Consider the following 27,587-nt stretch of genomic DNA (forward strand, 5'->3'; position numbering starts at 1 on the left):
AAACATTGAAAGTATTGTCTGTTTTGGTCCTCAGAGAGCTGGCTTCACTATGTGTTGCACTCATTCAGAACCAAATTCTTTTTTTTTAAGATTTAAGGGTGTTGTTTTTTTTAAAACTAATTTAAAATATATTTTCTTCAAAGTAATTTAATACATATCCTTCTTGGCACACAAGTCTTTCAAAGAAATGTATTGTGCTCAAAATGTAGACCTTCTGATTTTATTTTCCTTAGATATACTCGTTTCACTGAATTAAGACTGAATTTAAGACACTGTTTTCTTTATTCTCTTTTCCTAGATATACTGATTTCACTGTATGTATTGGATAGTGGGATCTCTAGGATATCTACACATTTTTCAAGGATATATCATCTGAAGACATGCTGAATAATGGAAACCTTCTTGGATTGATGAATTCTGATTGGCGTTGGCAGATGTACATTTGAATGAAGTAGATTAATACATATAAACCACCAAGCTTAGCTGAAACTCCTGTTCAACATTGTAAACTGCCAACTTTATCATCTTTAAGGGAAAAAAATACAGTTTTTCTTCTCAACAAAGACTTTTATAAAAGCAATAAGGTAACTGTGCGAAGTGTGCCTATCATGATATAATCACCCCCCAGGGGGAATAAGAGGTACTCGACTGCACCTCTTGCTTTGTAATGACCCTGGGGTGTGATTATCTTATGATAACCACACTCCCTGTCATGCCTTATTGCTTATATATTCCACATGTCATAATGAATCCTGAAGCACTTTCTAGGGCTCGTAGCAAACGCAAGTGACTTTGAAGTCTAGGAGGGAGCCAGATTTTCTAGGTACATATAGATTAATATTGTATACAGGGGAAAGAATTATGAATGATTGCATATTCATGGTTGCCAGGACAAAGTTGTGAACTTCTGGCTCTGTGAACTTTAGAGTTGCAAGTTCTTGTGTTCTTTCTGTAGGCTAAAAAGTTAGGCAATGCAGAACATTTGTTGCACTTGGACACTGCATTGGGATTAGTGCAAGATAAAGACAGGCTGCATTAGACAAATAGGAAATCATGGCTTAGTGTTAAGATAACACACCTATGTTGGCTTTGCTCTCCCCTCTAAAATTTGATACCTCCATTTTAGATTAACTGCATCTAGCATAGCATCCAAACTCTACACTGTCATCAGTATTAATTACAGTTAGTTCATGTTAGTTATGGTTATGAAAACTATCTTGCAGTTGTCTTATTTCAACTAACTATAGCTAAAACTAATGTAACTTTGTTGAACATGGCAAGCTGCAGTTAATCTGGAAGTGAAAGCTTCTGAACTCAGTGTGGCTGTGCCAGAGGATGATTTGTGCTTGTGCTTGTGCATGCGCACACAAAACCAAGGCTTGCTGTGGCTCATAAGGCTATGCTACAGTTTACCAGTATATTTAGTCAAATGTAATCTAGAACTGTATGGTCTGGAACAAAAGTCCTATTCAGAGGAAAGTCCATGTGCTGAAATAATATGTGAGTGAGAAGCAGGGCCATGTTATTGAGCCTTACCTTCAATGTTGTGTAGGCTACGTTGTCCTGCCTGATGCCTATGCATGCAGTGCAAATGTTTGCAGGGAGGAAACCTTTCCTATAGGTAGCTGTAGGCACCAAGGCGCCCACTATGAACTGGGAACTTGCAGGATCAGGCTTCTAGATTGCACACTCAAAGCTGAACACACAAAGGCTTATTCCTTGCAGATGTTTGCATTGTACCTGCAGATGTCAGGGTGTAGAGCAGGTTGCATCAGGGACAGGGTTGTTTGACACCATCGTATTCTCCATTCATGCATTGAATCAATGTGAGTGTTTCTTCTGAATCAGGCTAAAGACTACAGCAGTTCCAGGTATTGCTGATCTTGTACAGTCGTAGGCCAAGGTGGACATCTTTCTCAGGAAGCTTACCTTTCTGCACATGAATCTGTTTCAGACCATGTCTGAGTATTCCTCCATCTAGCCTGGTATTGGCTACTCTTCATGCAGAAGCTTTTCATATCATCTTCCGACTGATCCTAAGTGGATATGCCTTCCTTGGAATCTGGATCATTTCGTGCTACAGAGCTGTTGCTTCTTGCCTCCCTCTATAACATCTAGTGCAGCAGTGAAAAAACTTATAGCCTTCCAAAATTTCTCGGACTCCTTGTCCAATTGAGGTCAATCAGCATGGGAAATGGTCTGGAATGATGGGGGTTGCATTCTGGCAATATCTGAAGATACCAGAGCCACCCTCATTTAGAACAACCCACTCTGTGTTATAGTTAAAGAATATTCAGGTGGTTCAAAATTCTGCACTTAGTTCTGATTGGAACTAGCATTTTTAGAGCATCTGACCCCTCTTTTAGGCTCTTCTCACAAGCTTTGCATTTCTTCCTGGGCTCAATACAAAGTGCTAGTTGTCCTGATTTTATTTTCACTAACTCTTCTGGATTTCTGGTTGACTCTATCCACTCTTTCTGTTTTATGTTTGTGTGTATGTTTAGTTTGCTTGTTTTAAAATTTTGGATGCAGGTATCTTTGGGAATTTCTAATGGGGTAAGGGTTAGGGTTAGAGAAACTACTAATAATCATTTCCTGCATACTGCCAGTAGTAGCCCATGATGTGTATGGAAATGCAGTGATGTGCAGTGTAAGGTTGTCATGCTGGAAGGTAAGTTTTACAAGACAGGCATTTTGAGATAGAAGGTGTCATTCTATACAGAACTTTAGTTTTTCTTGGCAATCCCTGTTTCTTGTAACTTTAAGTTTCACCCTATAGAAAGGACCAACTTTCCTTTGCTACTCAGTCTGATTTATTTATTATATGTATATCCTGCCTGTTTCTTTTTAAGGAGCAATTCCTGAGAAGTATCCATGTCCCAATAGGGAACATAGTGGTCAGCCCCCAGAATCCCCTAGACCAGTGGTCTTCAGTCTTGAAATATGTGAGGAACCCTTCTCAGTATGAAAAAAATGAGTGCTGAATCCATTAATAAATATGTTTCATGTAATACATTTTATTTGAACAAAAAGTTATAATTAATGTTGCAATAATACATTCCATGTAATGTAAACAGAAACTATTTATAAATGCATTAAAGAACCCATTTATTACTTAGTAATTAAATAATGCTAAATTTACTGAATACATACTAAATTTTAAAATAACACCACTAACAAATAATATGAAAAATTATAGTTCATTTTAATGACTTGGATGTGTTTGCTTTTTGCCGCAAAGAAAATCAAAATTTGATATTATTTCTGACAATCACAAGTGCATTTCTGGTTCTGCATCCATTTTATTCCTGTACTAAACCTGTGTGATTGTTATTCCTTGCCATCTGAATCTACTTGAATGGAATCACTTTGACTTTAAAACAGATTAATTTGCTTTTAAAGGTATGTGTGTAAAGAATCTGAATTAAAATGAAATCCTTAGCTTGTCACAGACTTCTTTCTTAAATGAAACAAAGAAATGAAGATCTTACAATTAAAGTGTAATCACAGAAGTAAACTACTGGATAATTCCCATGGAACCCAGGGAACACAATTTGAAGGCCATGGCCCTAGACTGCTTATTCTTCTTCTTTGCAATTGCTGTGTTCACCAGCCCTCTCCAAAACATTGAGCAGCAGGGTCAGAAGAATGGGCCAGGAACAGCAGTCACTGGTAAACTTACCTTCTTCCACTGAGCAGAGGTGAGGACTGGGCCCAGCATAGCTGAAAGGAAAACAAGGATAGTGATAAAGAGGAAGTGGGGCAACTCCAGGAGGATTGGTAAGAATATGTTGTACAAGGCCTGCTCCTACTGTCTGGAACCATTGTTCTTTTTCATTCCCAAATGTTGTGTACATTCCCAGTTTGCTAGAGCTTTCAGTTTATTTATTGATTTATTTAAAGCTTTTCTATCCAGTCCTATTACAAATAGTCTCAGGATGGTCTTACAATAAAATAAAGTAAAACACAGCATCACATTTTCTATAAAACTCCAATTAAAATAACAAACCATAAAACGTTGGGGAAATAAAAAGATTTTGGTCTGGCGCCAAAAAGAATGAAGTGTCGGCACCAGGTGAACATCTTTGGGGAGCATATAATCCAGGCACCACTGCAGTGAAGGCCCTTCTCTGGGTAGCCACTCTCCTAATCTCCTTCAAAGAGGGCTCCTGAAGAAAGACCTCTGACCCAGATGTTAAGGGGTGGGCAGGCATATAGGGAAGGAGACACTCCTTCAGTTATTCATTTCTACTTAGTCTTTCTACTCCTCTTCATTACTGATGCAAATGTGTCTACTGATACTACAAAATGGCAAAAAGGGTATCAATACCACTGCATGTATAGTTGTATCAAATCTCTATTTGTGGGAAATTTTACAAAAATGATGACATGCAGTCTTTATAAGATTGTGTATATAGCTGTGTCAAGATTAAGGCTTGATGTTTAACAGTCATCCAGTCCATCTGCCTTTTTACAATGCCTTATGAAGGGGCACACACAGCAATAATTCTGGGGGTGGAGGGAGTGAGGAAGAGATACGAAGCAAATGAAAGGATTGAAAGTGGCACCACTGATTTTTTGGGCTTTCAGAACAATTGAACTACAACTCAGGAATAGTAGAATGCAGAGCAAAGCTCCAAAACAATAAAGGATCATAATGATTCATAACTGAAAATCCATACAGAGATGCTTGAGTATTTTGCTAGTTCTGTATTTGGAAGTGATCTGACCTGCTTTGCACCTCTGAACTAATTGCAGAGATATCCTTCTGAATTCCACCTTGTTTCAAATTTTGTGAAAAATTTAAGACAAATAATCTGGATTTAAATATATCAAAATGTTTCTAAAATGTGTTTTAATGACAAAAAGTATATATACTGTATATTTTATTACTAACTATATAAAAAGATTTTATGGCTAAAGGGTGCATAAAATGTGTACAAATTTTTATGCAGATCAAAAAATGGCACACCAGAGATAAATGCAGAACAATCTTTTGAATGCAAAACTAACATCGTTTGAAAAGTGTCTAATTATTCTCTAATTGTATATAAGATATTTTGAACAAGTTAAAGGTTATGGTAAGTAGCATGAATCATACTGAAAAATTGTTCCACGTTTCTTGATCTTAGAGAAGTGATGAGCAACCTGTACTTCTAGCTTGGAATGTCTTTGTGTATAAGCATAATTTACCCTATTGCATTTGACAGCTTAAGGGTGCAAACCCATGCAAGTTTAGACAGAGAAAAGGTCTACCACTGCCAACATGCCAAGGCAACTTTTATGTTTTGCATGTTGATTTGCAGAGCGTGCAACATTTTTTAAAAAAATACAACTAATAAACTGTTATTAATTAAAGGCGACATGCTGATGTAGCTTTGTATGGAGGAAAGAAAAAGACAAACATCCCTTTGACAGCTTTCTGAAACAGCCAGATCTTTTACAGTGTTGGCTGAATGTTCAGTGCTTCCCATCCCCCTTCCTTTTAGTAGTCTCATGACAATGAGCCGTTGGTTATTTGGAGACATCTATTTAGCTTTAAAATCCTGCACTTTAATAATAAAAATAGTAATGCATTCTAATTAAAACGAATGGGGTTAATGGCAGGTCCATAAGGAAACAGGGAGATGGAGATCAATGGAGTTCTGAATTTGCAATTAGGGACTGGTATTAAAGACAACAGGATAATAAAGTAAGCAATTATCTTTGATATACCTTATGATACAATTGCACCACAGGGTGAATCTGCACCACAGGAAATAGAGTTCTCCGCTAAGTTTGTAACCTTGTTAATCTGATCTATGCAGCAGTCAACATTTAAATACTACTCCACTGCGGGAAAATTCATGGTACTGTTCCTAGGCTGCCACCATAAACTGGATGATAAAGATGATGGCCTATCATTATGACTACTGATGGGTTGATTCATTGGCTGCATCAGCTCCGAGATCAGCCAAGTTAACTGCAGGTCATCTTTCAAAACATCTGTGTGTCTAAAAGAAAGCTTATTTAGCTAGATAGCTGCACAAGTAGAATACTCCTGATTATCATAAAGGTCAGGCATGCACATTTTAACCGGTGGTAATGAGTAGTTTTAAATATGTTTGAGCCTTTTCTTAATCCTGCCATGTCACAAGGCTTCTATTGTTATGCACCAAAGAATGTGCCTTTAATTGTACCATTTGCCCTATTGTATCTTGATCATAGAGCAGGAAGCGCAATGCTACTTGTGATAACCGCCTACCACATGTCCTAATAATTACTAACCTTCAGTAAATTGCAGAGGGAAGCAACACAGGAGACTGGTTAAAACAAAGGGCTCTCAAAAGTTGCAAGTATTATTTAAAGAGTTGCATGTACTGTACCAAATTGTGCCAAATTTGTGCCTCAGAGCAGTGAAACTGCCTGGCTCTTACAGATCTCTTTTAAAGCTGCAACAGAAAATGTGTACAGATGTTAGAAAAATGCAGAAATAGTTTGATACAGTTAAGAACTATAAGGCTTTTAAAGAATTTTATATTAATGAAGTAAGTCACCCATGAGCACAGAACACCAGAATCTATCAACAAAACGAGCATTAGGAGCTAGTTGTCTGACAGATATTTATCTGGAGTGTCAAAGAATACATTTTTACAGAAATGCACTAAGCAAATACTGGTTTATAAAGGGTGGGCTATCTCTTAGTTTCACATTTAATAGATATGAGCAATTATTTCCTGGAGCATTTCATGAAAAGAATCTAGTATTAAAAATGACAAGTTCAAACACTTCAGAATGGTATCTATAAAAATTATGACAGATGTGTAAAATGCTCTTCTTAAGGTTATTTAAAACACGTACAGAGAAATCTAATTGCTCTCAGTGGATATGTTGGTATGTTGGTGCTGGCCCTGTTGTCACTTTGTTCTTTAAATGTCTGCTTAACATCAACTTGACTGTAAAACTTTTCATGGTTTTGATTCCATTTGTCTTAACTATGCCTTCTTTATGAGCTACTGCAAAAGAACTGTGGGCAACACTTCATGTAATTGTTAAAGAATTTACAATAATAGCTGTGTTGAGTTTGAAGGATGCCATTATAAATATGTTGGAGCAGGAAACAATATCCCTTGAATCCAGTGGGTCTTACTTCTGAGGATGCATACCTGGATTGTGTACCACAATGCTAAATGATCTGATAGACAGACTTGAAAGAAAAATCACAGTCTTCTCTATTCAACATTAAATTCCACTATCTGAGTAGCATTTGAGTGAGTATAAAATTTAGAACATTCAGATCAGTTCAATAATTTTCTATACTGCTCTGCGAAGTTTCTCTGTCCATCTGGATTGCCATTTAAAGTAAAGCCTTGTGCCAAGGACAAATCCCATTTTTAAAAAGCTCACCATTCCAGTGTTGGGTGAATCTGAAGGCAAAAAGTGGAGAGTGGGGGCAAAGGATAAAAAATGCCAACTAAGTCAGGCAGTAACCCAGCCTTAGTAGAGGCATTTCAACCTTTCAGAACCAAAACAACAGCATCAAAATCAGGAAACTAGTTGGTAACTGGGGAATGGGCTGGAAGCAGGGGAAGGAGGAAGGGCCTTCTTGGGAAACTCAGAAAAGCCAGAGTTTGGTCCTTGGCCCCAGGCACTGTACCCTGATTTAAATAGTGGTAAAATATGTCTGTATATATTCCTCTGTACGTGACAATCTATTCCATTACTCATGGTTAATGGTTACTTATCTTTACTCATGAAGTGCTTCAGTCTGCATGTGCAAAAGCTCTATGTCTATACTGAAGTATATGCTTTGAACAAGAGAAGGCAGTGACACTTTGAGAGAAGAAGATTTGTGATCCCTTCACCTACATTTCATCCCCAAATTCCATCACCTCACTCGAATAAATGGAAACCTCTCTCTTTTTGAATGCTCCCTATAGGAGGCTGGGGTGGAAGTTGGGGAGATAGGAAGCTCCTTTTGCAAAGTACCATGTCCCCAGTCTGAATTTTGACTGTACACTTGCAGGAGAGCAAGAGAGACAATAACACATAGGTCAGATATACTGTATATGATTAAAGGAATGCTTACTTTGGCCCTTAGCTGTTGGCTGTTGTGTTCAACATGGTCCTTGTTAAATGTTCATAGGACTGTAACTGTAATCTGACCTATAAAGCCCTAAACAGCTTGGGACCTGGATACCTAAAGGAACGCTTGTTCCCATATATGCCCTCCCAGCCCTTGAGGTCAGCAGCAGATGCCCTTCTCCGGGAACCATCTGTGAATGACATCAGGAGGGTGAGTATCCGGAGGAGGGCTTTCTCTGCGGTGGCACCCATTTATGGAATGTGCTCCCCAGAGAGGTCCACCTGGTGCCGTCGTTATTTGTTTTTCGGCGCCAGGCTAAGACCTTTTTATTTAAAACTTATTTTAATTGTTAATTTATTTATTTAACTAGGTGTGTGTTTTTTTTTTTTTTTTTTTAGCCGAGAATGCACTGGGGTTTTATTGCACTGGGGGTTTATTGTATTGTTATTTATTGATGTTTTGTGAGCCGCCCTGAGGCTTTATTGCGATGGGGTGGCATAGAAATGTTTTAAATAAATAAATAAATAAATAAATAATCAGTTAATTCCAGGATCACTGCTGTGCAATTGTTAAACTGCAAGGCAGCAGTTACTAGACTAGCATATATTGAACTAGTGGAACTTCTAGATAAATATGCTTAGAATAGTAGTGCAAGAGAGACGTATATTTTCATTTGCAAATTTAATTTATAATAGATTATGAATTGCATGGAGATTCTGAAGGGCTTGTTGTAACTGTGTTCAGTCTGGACAGATTCTTGCTTGTATTCTTTGGAAACCTGGCATTCCCAGTGGCAAAGGGCAATGCTGATGGCATGGCCTTTCAGGAATAGTTTCTGGTTACTGTAACAAAAGAGAAGATAATGATAGGTTTGGGGCATCTACAATGCAGCTCCCCCCCCCCCCCCCCGCCTGTAAAATGAAGATGATAGTTGGTTCACAGAAACGCTGTCAGGTTAAATTAATAACTGATTCTAAAGCTGAGGAATACCCTTGGATGGCAGAAATGATATTACAGTAGTGTCATTGACAACTCTGTTGTTAAGGGTGCTTTCAGCTTTTAATGGAAGCAGAACTAAAGCTCCCCTATTTCACACTTCATTGGTAGAATCTAGCTTTCCAATTTGATACAATAGCTCTTCACAGGCTAATTTAATAAAACTATGTAATGTTTTTAGTGGAATAGTCACATTGCAGTTGAACTACTGTATAATGTCCATTTTAAACACTTTCTCACATTTCTTTGCATTTTGTAGCTATCCTTCAAATGGCTAGGCATCTTCACAAGCTTTTAATTCCACTCAGGATGTAAAAGCAGTCTGCAGTCTGACCAAAAGGTCAGCTTTTGGTCCTGAATCTGGCACACCTAAGTCACTTGTATAAGTCACATTTGCAATCTGGGGAGTTTGGATTGGTCTAAAAAAGTTTCAGTCACCAAGCTGACCATTAGGTACCTTAAAAGGGAAGCTTCTGGGAGCCACCAGAAGAGAGGAAGGGACTACCTTTCTTGTATGTAGAGGTATTATATTTAATTCACATAATGTCTGTCCTATCAGAGTCCTTATGGAAATCTTCTGTTTAATTAAATACAGTTTGGCTAAATTTTTGTTTTAGCGTGTTCCAAGATGACTATGCTTGTATCATAAGGTGAAATATTAGAAGCTCTTAATGCAATCTGGTCCACTTACTTTTAGTCAAAGCCTTTAAAAAGTCTAGCTAAGTGGGCATTACAAAAAAAGGGGGGGCAGGCCTTCACTGGTTCCTCTTTAGTTCAAGGCATGGCAATCTCCATTAAAATTAGAGAGGAAGTTACACTGGCTAGTTGAAGCTTCAATTAGCCAGATGAACTAAAAGTACTATAGAGAAAGTTGTTGCAAAGCAAATTATCTATCATTATCATTGGCTTAAAGTTCAGAGATGCTAAAGATTCTCTTGCAGGCATGGTTCTTATATTTTAGCAATACAGGATGAAATTGTGGCTTTAGGAACTCAACTGGTTTTCTCATGCATTTCCCACAGAACCCTATGGTTTTCAATATCATTTGTTCACATATCCAACTGTGATGCATCAGATGATGAGAAATGAAGTGTGTGATGTGTCTATGTGAACTAGTTCTTACATTTCTGAAATATCCCTGTCTCTGTTCATTTGGATAGTCAATTGCCATTTAAGGGGTTATGCTCATCTTTTTCACTGTCCTTGCTCATGCCTTGCAAAATGCTAGCTGATGCTTGATTGTTTGCCACTGTGTGGATTATGGTTGGATCTCCCTTCATGCCAAAACTAGGATCTTGGTTTCCAGCTTTGATATGAACAGAGCTATGAAAGCACATGGCAGATGTGAGCACCTATTTTAGGTAATATTGTTTTGGTATATTGTTGCATTTATATATGTTATAGAATAATGATTTCTTGCATTTCCTCAGTTTTACCCAGCAGAGAAATCTAAAACTGTGATGCTGGGGTGGGAGGGACAACATACAGGTGATAGATCAGGCAAGTTAAGGTGTTTGATCAAGAAGTGTATATGCTGCAATATCATTGTTTTTTTCCATTGTTCGGTTTCAAATACCAATGAAGCGCTTACAAAGTCATGAGCTCCCTTATCTTTGCATTTTTCCCCCTGATAAAAGAAGTCCAAAACATTGATGTTACCACCACAGGGGTTGTATGAATTTTTGTTCTGATTACTCTCAGCATTTTATTTTCTTTAAAGGTGCAAGTCTTTAGTTTTGACTTGTGTTTGACAAAATGAACTTTTTCGTTAACTCCTGTAATTCTTTTGTAGCCCAGCACTGCATTCAAACAATAGACAAAAATGCATACCTAAGTGGAACAAATCAAACTTTTCCAAGATCTTTCACAAGCAAAAATTCTCTTAGAAGTCACTGTCTGGGTTCACTTCACACACCTCCACCTGAAATATAAATGTCCTGAAACCAAGGAAGAAAATAAAGGAAAATTGGTTGACTTGTTTTGTGTTGGATTGCGAGTTTTTTATGCATATCAAAGTCAAGTGAATAGCAAGAATTCACTATAGTTAGGAATTCAGTGATATCTATAACTACATAATTGCGTAAATCTGTCCTTATTTATGTGACTTCTGGTAAGATTTACTTCAGGGTATAACCTGTGAAGTGTTAATGATCTTACACTGCAGTCCTAACTGTCAAATCAAATTATAACAAGATTGGGTTTATTTTTCAAGTAGCTGCAACATGGATTGCATTTATGTTGGATCTAGGACTAAGCACCTCATTAAGTGGGTTTAAAATCAATGGTGATCACTCAGTTAAAATAAGTAGCCTGCTATTGATTGTTCATTGCTCAGCAATATGAAGCTCTGGTTGAACAGGAATAAGATACCGCTGAATTTTCTTTAACCTGCTCAAATACATCTTAGTTTTATTTGATTATTCGTTCTTCTGCTGCAATTGGTGAGGGACATGAAAGCTCACTGTACTGGGCACTTTCTGTAGCACTGTTGAAGAATAATAGAAATATATATTTCAGTTGCCCAGAGTGTATGATTTTTCTTCCAGTGTCATCCACAGATGATGCTTTTATGAATGAAGAGAGAGGTAGTGTTTTAACAAGTTAGTTCTTGGTAGTCTTTGTGTAGCATGCATATAGAACAACCTGCATTTTTGCACAGCATCTTAGAAGCATCCTATAAAGCCATAGCGAACTCAGTTCTCTGAGAGCCACTCTTTAGGTAGCAAAATCAATATCATCCATGTACAAGATGGCAGTTCAGTGGACTTAAGAAGTCCAAAGTTCCGCAGACTGAAAGATTGGCCATGTTCACACAGAACTGTGAATTCACACTGTCCTTGAATATATGGTCCATTTATTTGTGTGTTTGAATAGATGGCTCATTTACTATGTTCCATTAAGATCTGAATTCTGACTTGCGCCTCTCTCTACAAAACAGAAACAAGAACAAGTGCTTCTTCCTTATTTACAAATCCTGGCTTAGTTAGAATCAACAAGTGTGGATCCTTAGACCAGATGACCTGGTAAACAAGCGTCTTAGTTTGCTTAATGGTTGCATTAAGGAGGACAAAGACAGTGAATGGACTGCTTGCACAAGAATGTAGCTTGTGTACAATAAGCCAAGATTCTCCAGAATCTTAGTTTATTGTTCTATACAAATGTAGCCAAAATCATAGAATTGAAATCTAAAATAACCCAATAAGTACTTACCATGCTGAATGTTGACTGACTTTCAAGGAAAGCCTAAAAAATAATAAAGGAGATTTTGGCCCAGATCGTTAAAAAGGTCATTTCTGAAGAAAGCTTATATGCATTTTGGGACACACACATCAATCCCAAAATGCAGTATTCTCATTTTGACTTGTTATCTTAAATAGATCCTGCCTCTCCTGAACTCTACCTCAGCTCCTTCAACCTACCAAAGAACTCTTTCTGAAGGTCCTGTAAGACATAGAAAGTGTTTCAACACATATTAAAGTGTTTCAGCATTCTTTCCCATGTAAAATCCCTAATTTTCTTCCAACCCAGTCATTACAATATTCCACCAGAATGGGATGGAACTATTCTGAGTTATGACCAATGACTATTCTTTTGCTGGCATCCAAGGCAGCAAAATATCAACATCCAAGGGAGAACCCTCTGATGGCACCCAGAACTGCATCAGCCTCACTACGTTCTTTGTTGCTGCCTGTTTATCTGTCCTCTCCAAGCATGCAAATGGAAATAGACACCAACAGAGGAGGTGGTCTTGTTTAGGAAGGGGGAACCCTGAGAACAACTTGCCCAAGACTCCCCAACATGCTGTATTGCTCCTTTCCCTGTGTTGTGTTGAGCTGCAGAATTAGGCATGGGTACAACTGCACTGCTGGATACTGAAGTTTCAGCGCAGGAGACAGATCTGGCTGCTGGCACAAGGGAAGGTGCTTCTCAGCATGTGACCAGAGCAGAGCATCACATTTTTAAGAAAAGTAAACATGGTGAATTTTGTTCTGATGCTTTCAGGCTTATTTGTGGATCACAGCACCTTCACTGAAATTATATAATGTTACTTTGTGTCTCAACTAGATTAAGAATGCTCTACCAGTGTGCACTCGCTGTATTGATTTGCGCCCACAGAAATCATGTTTATTTCAATAGTATGGATTTTTAAAAATTGTGATGGATTTTCTCATCTACACCTGCAGTTGCTTGCATAATAATTGCTATCACTGTTCTTTTCAAGGAATTCCCTGAAGATTCTCTGTTGTTGATGTGAGGTCTGCAAAAAGGAAATTATCAGAAAGGGAGTTTCTGTTTTCATAGAAAATCTTGAACATATTTTGCATATAGTTTTTTTTTAAAAAAAATAGCAGATGTATTACTGACTAGAATCGGAAACTAGCTTAACATTCTGCTAAGCTAGCATAGTGTAGCTACGCACGATGCTTTTCCCTACTCTTTTGTGAGCTTGCATGGCCCCAGTTTGGATTGGGACAACAGCGCCCTAGTGGGTGGGTTAAAGCTTCCTCCATCCAGCTTTTCCTGAAATTCCATACCTCCTTTACCAAGGGCTTTAAAAAAGAAAACATCTCCACTCACCCCAGTGGAGATTTAAAAAAAAAAATCCTTACCTTCAGGGTTCTCTGTGTTGTGAATTGTAGAAAAAGTGGACAGAGGAAATGTTTAAGCCCCATCCCCTTTCCTGTAATGCCATGATCCAAATCAGGGCTGTACAGGCTTATACAAGAGCAGGAAAAGCTATCAACATGATGCGGAATTAGCAGAATGTTGAGTCTGGTTCTTAACCTGTCCTAAGCTGTTATTCTGTATCCCCTTTACTGTCTCTGATACAAAGCGAGATGTGTGAGGATAAAATGCTTTGGCCTGCATTTTTATAATTTAATGATATAGGAATGTCATGCAGGAGTTTTGGATTTTATTTGTGGTGCTGCGGAACTAACCTGGTTTTTTCTCTTCACTTTTAAAAAATCTTATTTGTTTACAAATATTGCTTGCATAGATCACATGTAAGGGTGGAACTTGCCTACTAGCTGGTTAACTGATGACAGTGCAGAGAATGTAGATGGAGAAGTCTGAGTTTTCATTTGGGACCCTGTGATATAGCCAGCATCGTAATGGTGCCTTTTTGAAACTTAAGGGATTGGATCCAAAGCCACCTTTCCACCTTCACATCCCAAATGGATCTTCCACTCATGGAGGGACACTTCACAGTTCAGCTTTGCATGATAGAATATAAACTAAAACCCTGAATGCTCTTCCAGTTGATCAACCTATTGCAGGGACAAAAAGATGAGAACTGATACAGAGAATACATATTTATTTATTTATTAAAACATTTCTATGCCGCCCCATTCGCCGAAGCCTCGGGGCGGCTCACAACATAAAATATAATACAAGAATAACAATATAAAACTAACAATATAAAATATTGCACAAGCAATTGTAGACTTGTGTTAGTACTAATTTCTCCTTCTGCTCAAAGTTCAATCAGTTTAATCCTCTATATTTAGTTATAATCTTTACTCAGCTTTGTGTAAGCAATGGTTAAGTTTTAACTTTTCAACTATTTTTTACCCATTTTCATAATACACCCATGCAAATTTTCCAGATTCTAGATGTTGGGTGATTTCAGAGCGTTCCTATAGGACTGTTTTTAAAAAGCTTCTAATGTGAACAATGCTTTGGAATGTTTATCCTCACAATACTGAAAGATAGGTTACTATTGCTCCAAGTTTGCACATGAAGAATTCAGATCTACCACAGTTTGATCTAGGCCACTGATTGTGTCCATGGTTGTGGATGTAATCTCTGCTTGTTAGGTCAAAGTCCAATAAGTTGATCACCCAGTTTGAGAATAAAACCCCCCTGATGGTTAATAAAGAGCCAGCTGAAAGAATAATCCAACACATATAACACAGCCTTGCCAAAAAATTGTCACTGATTAGTAGTCCACAATGAGTTCTCTCCACCTCTTGTTAACCCAATTTAATTATCAGAAATCTAATAGGGAACAAATGAGCCAAGGTTTTGTAAGGCTCAGCCTTTAACAACAGGTCAGAGCTGGGAAAGTATTTGATATTGGTGACCAAAAATCTCAGGAAGGAAATCTCAGCTAAGTTATGCTGCCAGAAAAACCTGGAGTAAAATCCTCTAGTGCTGAATTAGTCTGCAAAGATTTTTTTCTTTCCTATCTGCATATTACAAACGTGATTGTTGGAGTTACACCATTTTAAATTTCTTTTTATTTCTGCTGTATGTGCTGCCTCCCTCATGTAGACCTTTTTGCTCCCCCCCCCCAGCCCAACACTATCCTTCTCTGTTATGTGTCATCAAGTTGTCTCTGACTTACGGTGACTCAATGAATGAGAGTCCTCCAGAATGTCCATTCTTTGACAGCCATGCTTAGCTCTTGTAAATGTAAGGCTGCAGTTTCCTTTATAGAATTGATCCATCTCGTATTTGGTCTTTCTCTTCTTCTTTTCTCAGACTTTGCATTCTAGCCCCTACTTTTTCCATCAGTATTAGAGCCTCTTTGTTTATTTTGGGTTGGTCATCTCCAGAGCAAAATATATGACAAAATAGTCAGTGAATGCCCATGTTGCTTCATTCTAACTGCAGACAGATTTAAAAGCAGCAGCAGCATTTACTTTGTAGATTGATTAACTGAGTGGATGAATGAGAGCAGAGAGCAATTTCAAGTCATCTTTTCAACAGTAGCGCTTGCTTCTTTTCCTCTGCATCTCTATTTGTTACTTTTTTTCATTTCTCAGCTTCACTTGCCACTCCCCACTGGTTTTTACCTCATCCTTTCCCTTTCCACATCAAAAAGAGGGCACCAATTCCCTTTGTTTTGTCCTATGGAGATTGAGTAAGATAAGAAACAAATCATCATCAACAATAAGTCCAGCTTGCTGCAGGGAAAGAAGAAACTCATGGAGTGGATTTCTCTGGGAGGGTGGGAAAGACTATCTTCTAGCCTTTCTAACCCTGGTTTTGAAACCAGATGCTTGCTGGGATATGGAAAATGAGGGGAGTGTTTAATTTTCAAAAAGACATACAGAGGATTCAAGCTTATTGGGACAAGGCCATCCACACAATTTATTAATTTATTTCTGTTTCATTCTGTGGGAAGATCAGGCTGTTCCTTGCTGATGAATATAAATTATGTCTGCCTAGTAAGTCCTTATATAATGTGTATGTCACTGGCTAAAGCTGTTATGTCTGGCTGCTTGGAGAAAATTCCTACTGGTAATAGGAATTATACATGCACTAGCCTCTTGAAGAATTTCCAAGAGTAAAGTTTGCAGCCCCATGCATACTTGCCTGGAACTAAGTCCCACTGAACTTACTTCTGCATAGATATGCAAAGGCTGAATTGTAAGACAGACACATGATGATTCTCACATTGCTTTCTGTGACAAGGATATTGATCTCTGCCTTTCAAAGAGTAATTGACATTGACAGGGTCCCAGGAACCCACTCCTGAAGTTCAAGGTTCTGGTGTTAACTTTTAAAACTGTTAACAGTTTGTGGGAACTGTGTGGCAAGGCTGCTTTAAGGACTGCCTGTTCCCATTCAGGCCATGTAGTTATATCCTGTCTAGTTGGCCTGGCAGGACAGACCTGAAGAGAGATGCACTCTAGCTTCTGCCATCTTTCAATGACCACACTTCCAGGAACCATTGCAAGTGAGAAAAGAGTATTTCGTTTTTCAAAGCATTCTTTGTGTGTCCTTCCTAAAGTCACTTTATTATTTTAGCATAATATGTTTAATGTACCATGGTTTGCTTACCACATGCTCCCTGGACAGAGCAATCCTATTGGTCCTGGAGAGCAGCTGCAATTTGTATTTGCAGATCTGAAGTCGATTAAAAGCTCTGACTTCAGATCTGGGGATCCATGCTGGGATCTCCTACCCTCCTGCAGTCAGCATGGAAAGAACCACGTCAGCTATTTCTCTGAGGTCATGGGAATGATCTCAGAGAAGGGGCTTCTGGGGACAACGAATAAGGGAATGGGACAGTGGTAAGATAGGAAGTAACCTGGTAGCCCCTCAACCATCTTCCCTCCCACTTCAAAGCAGCATAGTTCGATGGCCAAATCAGCAGCCTAGATGCTTTGTAGAGGACAAAGCTGACCTTTGCCTCCACTTTCTTCTCAGTCTGCAGAAAATGCCCATGATCTTCCTGAGTTTGGAGGGCTACTGGCATCCCTACTGGATAAGCTTCATTGTCTATTTTTAAAGTAGCATGCCCTCTACATTCTCACTGCAAGCTTTCCATGTTTGTTTTTGATGTAAGCAAAACTGCATCCTCCCAAGTATACCTGTAACTCCAATATAAATCACTGGTTTAATATGTTTTCTAAAGTGTAGCAAGATTTAAATCTAGACTGTCATTTTTATTTTACCGCTCTTGGTGCTTGAGGCATTTCTAACAAATGAAGAGATCTACACATGCATAGACAAGATGTACTGTGTCTGTGGAGACATGATTTAGAATAAAGGGAACATCATTTTTAACGCACAACAATAAACAGAGGTTTTGCTGTGAATTAATAGAATTAATATTTAATAAAATTTCATCTTTTATTTTGTTCACAGAGCTTCTGTCTCATTCTGTCTATTGCTCAACTCTGCTGGCATACATTACAAATGCAATGTTTTTAGAAACCATCTGATCAAAGAACATCTCCTTTACTCACCTTTAAAAATCTATAAATATTGTTTGTGAGGATTTTTTTTAAAAAACAAAGTATTTTCTAAGTTGCTTGTCATTTTAACCTTTTTTAGCCATTATATAAAATGATAGAGACTTGTAAACCAGCAACAAAGGCTGCATTCAGAATAACAGAAGGGTGTGTTACTTATTCCTGGAGACAAGAATGTCTTGGATAAAACAAAAGGCACCTTTTGTTCTTTCGTTAATTAGCTCATTATACTATAGGTACATAATTATTACAAAAGCAGCAAATGCATCTCAGATGATATCACAAAAGTAGTTATTAGTGATAAGTTCAATTGGCACAAGAAAATTAAAATGTGCAGATTTTAGATGTATTTAGGGCAGGAAGCTTTTTTAGATCATACAGCCCATGCTGGTACAAGGATTCCACTCTGTAGAGAAGAAGGAGCAGCAGCAGCTACCTATTGTTTGTAAACAAAAAGGAAATGCTTCATTGTGACACTTCCATCTATTACCTGAACAATAAGTGAAGTCATGCAGTTAATCACAGCATTTTTTTAAATGTTTCCTTTTCTTGTGGTAGTGGATAAAAGAAGAAGAGGATTTCAGCTTGAAACTTGGCTCCTGCATTTCCGCCTTGTTCTTAAACATTTACCCACCATGAACAACTAATCCTGACTGTTAGCATCGTATTTTAATTCTGGTGGGGGCTCCTTCTGAGCTCAAAGGCACTGGTTTCCTACCAAGTGCTGAGATGTGCTGCCAAGCATGGCTGCTTTCCAAGGAAACACGGTACCATTTAAAGCTAAACGTTCTGGGGGAGAGCTTGTGGGCTCCATAGCCTCTGTTTACCTGCAACTTATTTAGCAATATATAATCTTCCACATATTTAATTTAAGCATGCTATGAAGTCTTAAAATAATGGGGAAAGGGAAAATACCTTCAAGCTAGCTTGACAGCTTGGATGGCTAATCCTTTGTAGCGCTCTTTGGAGGGCTGTGATTCAAATCAGTGCTGCTCTCAAAGCATGGACTCCAGGAATCAGGATTTAACAGGGCCGAGTGCTGCAAGGCAAATTCCAAGTTGGGTGCTTAGCAGAAAGGTGTGTGAGGGTGGGGGTGCGTTGTGTGCATGATTAAATTGTACTTCCCCAGGGAAAGGCAATAGCTGTACACTTGGAAGGGTATTTAGGTCATCATATTTATCTATATATCCAACCACAGGCTAGCAAGTTGGTCATTTTGGAAGATAATGAATAGGTCTTTGCTACTGGGTTTATTTCACCATATAAGGGAACTTCTACAGTGGTGATGCAAAGGTGGGAATATGTTCCATTCATTAGAGAGAACACCTGAGGATATCTGAAGAAGTGTTCAAAGACAAACAGCTGTTTAAAGCACATTTGTGCGACTTTATTCTGTTTTGTCAAGTGAGGGGTTGCTCTCATCAAAGAACTACCCTACCTGGAATTAGGTGGGGGGTGGGGGTGAGGTGGACAACCACCCCTTTTATACCGGACAAGAAGAAAAAAAATAGTACGGGAAATATGGATAATATGCCTATAAAATGGACACTATGATAGGATTATACTTACATGCATGAATATAATGCTATTGGAAAGAAGAAACAGCATTGTTTGATTTTTTAAAAGAGCACTTTGTATTTCCTTTCAAAAGGTTGTTACTGTTTTTCTTAAGATTAACTTCCATCCAACCCTAAAAAGGAAGCACCCTCTACTGGCTTGTGAGAGATATTACTTACTCATTTAAGACACACATCCAGAAAAGTGTAATTCAGCTAAATTGCTCCATTCCATTTTGGGCCCCAATCCTGGGTTAGACACACTTTAGTCTGTGGATTTCAGCAGTCTTAAGCATGTCTCTGTTTCTAGGTTGTGGATTGTGTTCCTCATATGCTTAAGTCAAATAAGCTGAATTTGTCTTATCCTCCTGGGTTTTCCTTCTGGCTAATTGAGCAAAAAGCTACTATTCATTTACATCCTTTTAAAGGAAGTTAAATGATGCTATACTGAACTCCAGAGAATGACACGCTGGACCCTTTAAATCAACATCCAGGTTCTGGGCAAACAGGTAATGCAATTATTATTTTTGAATCTCTCCCTGAAAATTTAAACTAAACACAGCTCATTTTTTGTATTGGCATGGAAAATGTATAATTCCAGGCACGATACAGAGGAAGCATTTACCAAAATACTCTGGCAGCAAGGCTACACTCCTTTACTGGGGAGTGGATTCTATTTAAGACTGTGGATCGTTACTTCCTCTAAGGAACAAGCTCACAGTGCATGCGCACATATAAACTATGTAGAACATGCTAAACAAAATGAATGTTGCTCGGCCTACAACTGCAGATAGAAATATATATTTTTTTCGTTCCCTCCAAAACATTACAGATGAAAATAGGGTCATCCAACACCATGGTTCTCTCACCTACTTTCCATTCCTATAAGTTGTCTCTTGCCATAGTTAGGGGTTAGGGTTGTCAAGAGTAAGATTGCAATCCCATGCACACTTACCTGGGAGTCCCACTGCATTTACTTCTGCATAGATATGCAAAGACTACATTGTAAGACAAACACATGATGATTCTTACATTGTTTCCTATGACAAGGATACTGACCTCTGTCTTTGAAGAAATAATTAACATTGACAGGGTCTCAGGTACTCACTCATGAAGTTCAAGGTTCTGGTGTTAACCTTTAACACTCACCCCCCACTCCATCAGTTACTTCCTATCTAGTTACCTGGGACTATAGACCTGAAAGAGATAAATTCCAGGCTGTACCATCATCCAACAGCTCTAGGGAAGCACCCCATGACTCCCAGGAACTATGGCAACCTGTTTAATATTCAGCTTAACATTTTGTATTGCAGGCTTTTAAAGATGTTTTAACATGGTTTTAATACAATGCATCTTTTATTTAGTTTTTAAATGTGCCTTGTGAACTGCCCAGAGAATTTTTGATGTTGGGTGGTATAGAAATAATTAAAATACAATAAAAATGATGGTGCTCATTCCCCTTCCTTTCCCAGTCTATGTGCTACACATAGGCAGCTAAATTCACTTGTCTTGCTGACTTGCAGGGTGGGAAGAGTAGGAAAGTGGAAATTGCACCCATCGCTCACTTTGCCATGCCTGGGATGCCTTTAAGTTCAGATGCTTATGGGCATCCCAACTGGATTGCAGACTTAATAAACCTGTAACTATTGGTGGAATAAACTTTTAAATTTAATATACCAAGTGTGAGCATTTTATGATGAAGAAAATTAATGCACAATACATTTAAGGTTGGATTCTATTTTGGATTGGATTCTATTTATTTATGGTTGTGAGCCGCCCTGAGGCTTCGGCGAATGGGGCGGCATAGAAGTCCCCTAAATAAATAAATAAATAAAATTTTATGTCTGACTAAAGGGAAGTTCAAGAAGTAGTCTCTGAAATCATCCTAGAAGCCAAAAGAAGCAGGGGGCACTAGAGGCAGAAGATGGGTCTGTCTGTTCCTCTTTCCGAGGATTTGGTGATTTTAGGGGAAATTTGGTCCTAAGGAACTTCTGTGAATAGCTGATGTAATGACTTTTCCTTAATGATAGATTGATGTAGCATTCCTTCATAATAAGTTATATTGGGAACGTAATTAACACCTACACTAGTGAGCTACATAGACCCAAACCTCGGAAGTGTATAGTTATTATTAAAAAGAATAGGTGGAATAACCAATACATAAGTATTATATGCAATATATTTAATATATATCATGCATGTGGTTGTGGTAGGATAACTAATGTATTGCTTGTTGTGTGTTTTGATTATGTAAACTTCCCCAAGAGTCATCTTGACTAATAGACTGTATAGAAATAAAACAAACAAACAAATAAATAACTGATAATGTTTAACCCATGTGAAGGTTTGAGAACTGAATTAATGTCCTACTTTAGACCATGGGTCCTGCTAATGCCCGGCACTGCCTCAGTTGTGTAGAGGGCTTCCGTTGCCTAGGATTACTGTCACGTTGGTTCTGCTATGGGTCAGATCTTTCACGGGGAGATGGCTAAGTCAGATTTCACAGGAAAGAGGCATGGGGAGAGAGCAGCACCATGCAATGCTCTGAACAGCATCTGACTAGAAATCAGTCAGGATTGTCTCTGTGCTATTGCAGATCAAGAATAAGCCCCTGGGTTGCTCAGTCTTGTCTCCATGCTTACTGAGACATGGAGTCTTAAAGAGGCCTGCCCTGTTTCAGCAGCCCACAGCTGTGATTTTTTGTTAGTCCTTCAAGTGGAGGAGCTTTTTGTTTGCTTGCTTTTAAATGAGTCACTTTTTGACTGGTTTATTTCTTTCCACCCCTTCCCCGTATCCCCAGAAAACATTAACAATAAGCTAGACATTTGGGAAAGAGGTTGATAAAAAGAAACTTTGTTCCAAACACTGCATACATGTTTTTCATTTTAGCAATGGTATGACCTGGTGATGATGATTTCGTTATTCTTTGATTTTCCTATTGCCAGCAGGTGAGGGGCTGTAAGAAATGTAAATATCACTGCACTGGTAGGATTGAAGGTTATGCCACTCGTGGCCCTCTGGTACACCTACTAAAGCTTTGTGTGCATAGAAATCCTGGTGATGTTCTTGCTGGTGATGTTCTTGCTGGTGAGCAACAAAATGAGGTCCGGGGTGGGTCACAGGTGGATTTGTAGCATCTTGAGCCCTGCTGTTTCCCCACACAAATTTGGAAAGGGCCAAACTATTCCAAATGGCTGAAAAACTATTCCAGCCATAGTAGTTTTTCTCTAAATAGACTCAATAGCAAGGGAAATTTTAAAAAGCTGGCCATGGGAGGGCCAAAGCACATATATTGATCCCATCACATGCAGCTGTGCCTAGTAGTTTTTTTTGTACACCAGTGGTCCTGATTTGGCTCACAAGAAGTGCTCTGAAGGAAGGGAGAATTAAATCTTTGTTTCTACACATTCCAATTCCACCCAAAATGCTGCCAATATAAGGGGATTAATTAAAATCCACTGTTCTAATGGGTGCACCTTCACCCCTTTGTGGGAAATGAATGGATAAAGGTTTATTCCTCCTGTACCAGAAAACAGTGATCTCAATCTGAATTGGGACTGCATGGAGTTACAGTAGAGTAAAACAAAATGCAAGCTTCAGCTGCATGCTGCACAATTAGCTCTGATGTAGAAGCTGCTTCACCATGGATTTCAGCTGGGCTCAGGTAAAACAAGCTATGGTGGGGGGTTTTTAACCACTGGTGGTTTGTTGTGTTGTCCAAACCCAGTATTCACCATGGTAAGTTTGGTCCTCAGGAATCACAATATGAAATCTTCTAGGGTTGCTCTGTCATGACTTAATGTGTTGTCTGAAACCAGAGTCATGATTTCCATCGTTTTCATATAAAACTTCCACAGAGTCCCTTGGAAGGAACTTGGTGTGAGCAATTCTTTCCAGACAGCCTCTAAATGTGGACTAATGAGAAAGAGGCAGGTAAAGTAGGCAGGGTGCAATGCACCTTGGAATTTAATTTGAGGTGCAATGGCTGATGAGATTCATGTCAACTGAAGGAAGACTGAGTGGAAAGGTTGGAAACAATCATAACATAGAAAATACTTGATTGTGTGTCAGGTATATCATAGTAAAAAGATGTAAACCATGATACAGCTGAGAGATAGGTTTATCTCCTAAGAGAAAACTAGGCCAAGGTGACATTGTTAAGATCTATCTCACATGTGTTGTTGAACCAATATGGTTATCCTGAACCATCTGGTTTTCTTTACTACCAATATTAATCCAAGAATTTACTCCTAAAAGAAATCTAAGAGTGGTCTAGTCTCTTCTTGTCGCTCATAATCACAGAGTGACTCTTGAAATGAATATCTGTATGACAGATATCTGTACAATGTAACACTGTTACTGAAATTTGCATAGTTTTTGTTTTTATAATTCTGGAATTTAATAAAAGTTACTGGCCATGAGCTAGGTTTCTTTTCTTCAGTTGCAACTAGGAAAGTTTGTTTCCCTTTCTACAATATATCAGGATTTTTTTTTGAAGCACATTTGTTTTGCCCTATCTATGTATCACTTGTGTTTCTGTACCCACAAATGTGCAGAAAATATGCACACATATAGGCTATTTCCACTCCTGTAAACATTTTTGGTAGGAATTTCTACTAATATGCCTTACTGTATGCTATTTTTTCCAATGTATTTATTTATGCATGCATTTTAAAGTTAGGAAACTGCATCACAAAATTTGGGAAAGTGCAAAAACTGAAGCATAAGTCTATTCTGTTCGTGTACTAGTTTGGAAAGGTCAAATAAGGTCCATTCATATTAAAATGAAAAATAAACATATTTCTTTCCATTTCTAGTTTCAACTTGCTATAACCTCTGATCAATCTCTGTGAACATATCAGTAAAACAGAGAAGTAAAGAACTGGTGCAGCTCCTGATGTAAGGAAGCCTTATGTGCACCGTTTGAAGCTAAAAGTTTCTAACAGAAAATATTCTATTGGTTGTTTCCAGAGATGAGGCAGGAATTCTGTAGGTTAAGAAATGTACAACATAGAGTTTCATATATTTACTTAAAGCGTGGGCAACTTTGAAAGGTCTGGAAGCCTTTTTCATTCTCTCCCAAAGATTTTTTTTTTAATATTCTTTTATTTGCAACACAATGGTAACATAAACAAACTCACCCCATGAAGACTTAAAAAACTAATTAGTAGGAATTCGTCATCTAAACCTACTAGCCAATCTAAAATACAGATTCTTTATCAATACAGCTCCTCTTTCTAAAAAGGTTTTAGATTCTCTAAAATTTAGATTCTCTCTGATGTTCTCATGTTAGTTTAGCATGAGAATATGGATCAAACTACAGCAGATAAATCATTGCCTTACAATCTTACTGCTATTATTGGTAATGAAGCCACTCAGCCAGAATGATGTGCCAAAGCAGCTCCTGGAGGAGTATTAACGGGAAAAGTTGTTTTCCTGTAATTATTATGGGATGACAAATAAACTTTCTGATAACATTTGGAAATCTGAAAAGTTAAATCCTCTCTCCTTAACTGGGTACTAATTTTTCACACCACTGCCCAAGGATGCTGAAAACTGGTAATGGAAGAAGTAACAAGCCACCACCACCATGCATCTAGAACTGCTAAAGGGTGCCAGAAAAATCAAGGGTGTCTGCAAGCTAATCTTTACCACTTTGGGACTCAGTAGCTGGCATCAAGTTCCAAAAGGACAAAATTTGCTTGGACTCAAACTAATTGCAGTTACACAGCAAATCAAGATGCTCTAGCAACATTTAAAAAATGGATGGTTAAAGGTGCTCCTGAATTTTGGGGGAGGTGGGGGCTGCACTAGGAGCTGCAGGGACACTTGTTGCTTAGCCTGGATTATATGATCCAGGCCTTAGAGAGTCATAGGATCCATTTAGGTGCCATATTAGATTGACTGGTATTGCATTTCAGTGTGTTTAATAATGGTAAAATTTGTGATTGCCAAATATGCAAACCATAGGGAGATCTGGTGGTGAACCTTCAACTCTGACTTTTACAAATAGGAAGCACTTAGAATAGCCTTACTGGAATTTATAAAAATGGTTGATTGGAAAGCCGTATTTAGGTCAGGTTGTCCTGCCATTTTCTTGTCACCAGCTCTATTTGAGTCATTTTGAGCTGATGCATATGTATTACAGTTAGAGAATATTAAAAAGGCAGATCTAGGGTGACTTTTTGAATGCATATTACTCTCTGTTTTGGTTTTGAAGATGTCTATTGTTACCTGTTGAACAGACAAGTTATTATGGCAATTATAATGAGATTTTTACAGCCAGTGTTTGCATGTCTTATCTCACCCCCACCCCCAGCAACACAAGCTGTACTTGGCAGTTTAATAAAGCCAATAGAGATTTATTGTCTCCTTTTTCTTGTTTATTTTTAAGAAAACATAGGACATCTAAGTTTCTTTTCCAGTTAGCAGTATACTAGGAATTTAATTTGGGTTGCACTGAAATGGCGACCGGTGGTCCTTCAGTGTTTAGTCATTTTTCCCCTCTGTGGAAAAAAAGTGGGCAGGTTGGGGGTCAGCGAGGGAGTCACTCTAAGCAGAACATTTCCCTCAGCATGTGCAGCTGAGCTGTGAGAATCGTCTGTGGAGGGTTACTGTTGCCCGAGGCAGTATTAATTCAAGATTCATACTCTGTGACTCCGTTATGCAGAGTCACACTACAACAAGGGGATTGCAGAGAAAAGCTTTATGTTCTTAAGTTACTATGATAACCAGGAATTCGTGTTATTACTGTAGCAGAAGTGGGGGAAATGAAAGATGGTTTTCTGAGTAGAGATTCAGGGTGGGTTAGAGTAGCACACTGTACAACCGAGCAACAGAGGACCCATGAAGTTGTGTTCAGCCTGGTGGCAAACTACACAGCTGATGCTCTAAGCACAGAGTTGTTGTCTCATTCAACAACCCTCTAGAGGTGGAAGGAACAGGAATGTCGTGATCATGTTTCTTTTAGATTTGATGCTACTGATTTGAAGCAATTGAGATGACAGGTTCAGGACATTGCTGTGTGAATGGTCCCCCTGGCACTTTGCAGCACATGCCATCTTGACTTATGTTGGAGGTCCATGTTTGAAGGAGAAGGGTTAGTTGCTTGAACACAATCATTTAGTGAATTGGGTATGAGCTAGCATTGGTCCTTAGGAAGCCATGACTTGGTCCATCCGGCTTAAAACTACTTCTTTCACAGCTAGCATTGGTCCTTAGGAAGCCATGACTTGGTCCATCCTGCTTAAAACTACTTCTTTCACAATTCTATTGTGAAAAGGATTATCATTTTCCCATGTGAATAATAAGGAAAAAGACAAACATATAACAAAACATGAAATATTTTAAGTGTTTATCCTGATAAAAGCATGTATGCATTAATACTTGTACACTATAGGTCATTTTAGATTTTCAAACAGTTGAGAACATACATGCAATATAAGGGCCTGTGTACATACATGCCTGTTCATCACTTGATTTCTACACCAGGTACTGGCAACTCGAATATACTAGTACAGGGGTCCTCAAGCTTTTTTACCAGGGGACCTGTTGAAAGCTGCCAGTGCTGGGCATGGGCCGGAAAGGTGGAGCCGGTGGCGCGCATGGGCCGGCGTGGGGGCAGGGCACAAGCGCTGAGGCAGCGGCGCAGCTCACAATGAGGCAAGACGAGGCGAGGTGTAGGCGGGTGTGTGCGGTGAGGCAAGGCAAGGTGGGGGCAGGCACACACCGCGAGGCCGGCGCACAAGGCAATGGCTTGTTTGCTTGGAAATCATTTTCTCCGAGCGAGCAAACGGCACGCAGGGTGAGGTGGGCAGCGGCGGGCGCGCGTGCGGTGGGTCCAAATGGGTATGGCAGGCTGGATCTAGCCCCCGGGCTTTCGTTTGAGGACCCCTGTACTAGTATGTCACCAGAGATCAAACTTAGAGAATAGCCGAATGGTGCTTGTTTTTGCTGATGGAGTTGGATGCGACATCTGAAGCCCTTGGGAATCAGCTTCATGAAATGACTGGAGTCCAAGATCAATAAAGAGAAGGAAATGCCAGCAAAGTTTAGTATCCATAATCTAGTTGTCTTAGGTCCTCTTTTTGCAAGAATAGGAGAGAGCAGGAACAAGACTGCCTCTTTCCAGAGGAAAACTACTTAGAATCTTGAACTTGTCAATATGACTAGACTGTGGGCTACTTCAACCGTTCTCATGAAAGGAAGGAAGGAAGGAAGGAAGGAAGGAAGGAAGGAAGGAAAGAAAGAAAGAAAGAATTT

Source organism: Varanus komodoensis, unplaced genomic scaffold (assembly GCF_004798865.1).
Source record: "Varanus komodoensis strain SLA01 unplaced genomic scaffold, ASM479886v1 scaffold13_1, whole genome shotgun sequence".
In the NCBI taxonomy this organism is placed as follows: Eukaryota; Metazoa; Chordata; class Lepidosauria; order Squamata; family Varanidae; genus Varanus; species Varanus komodoensis.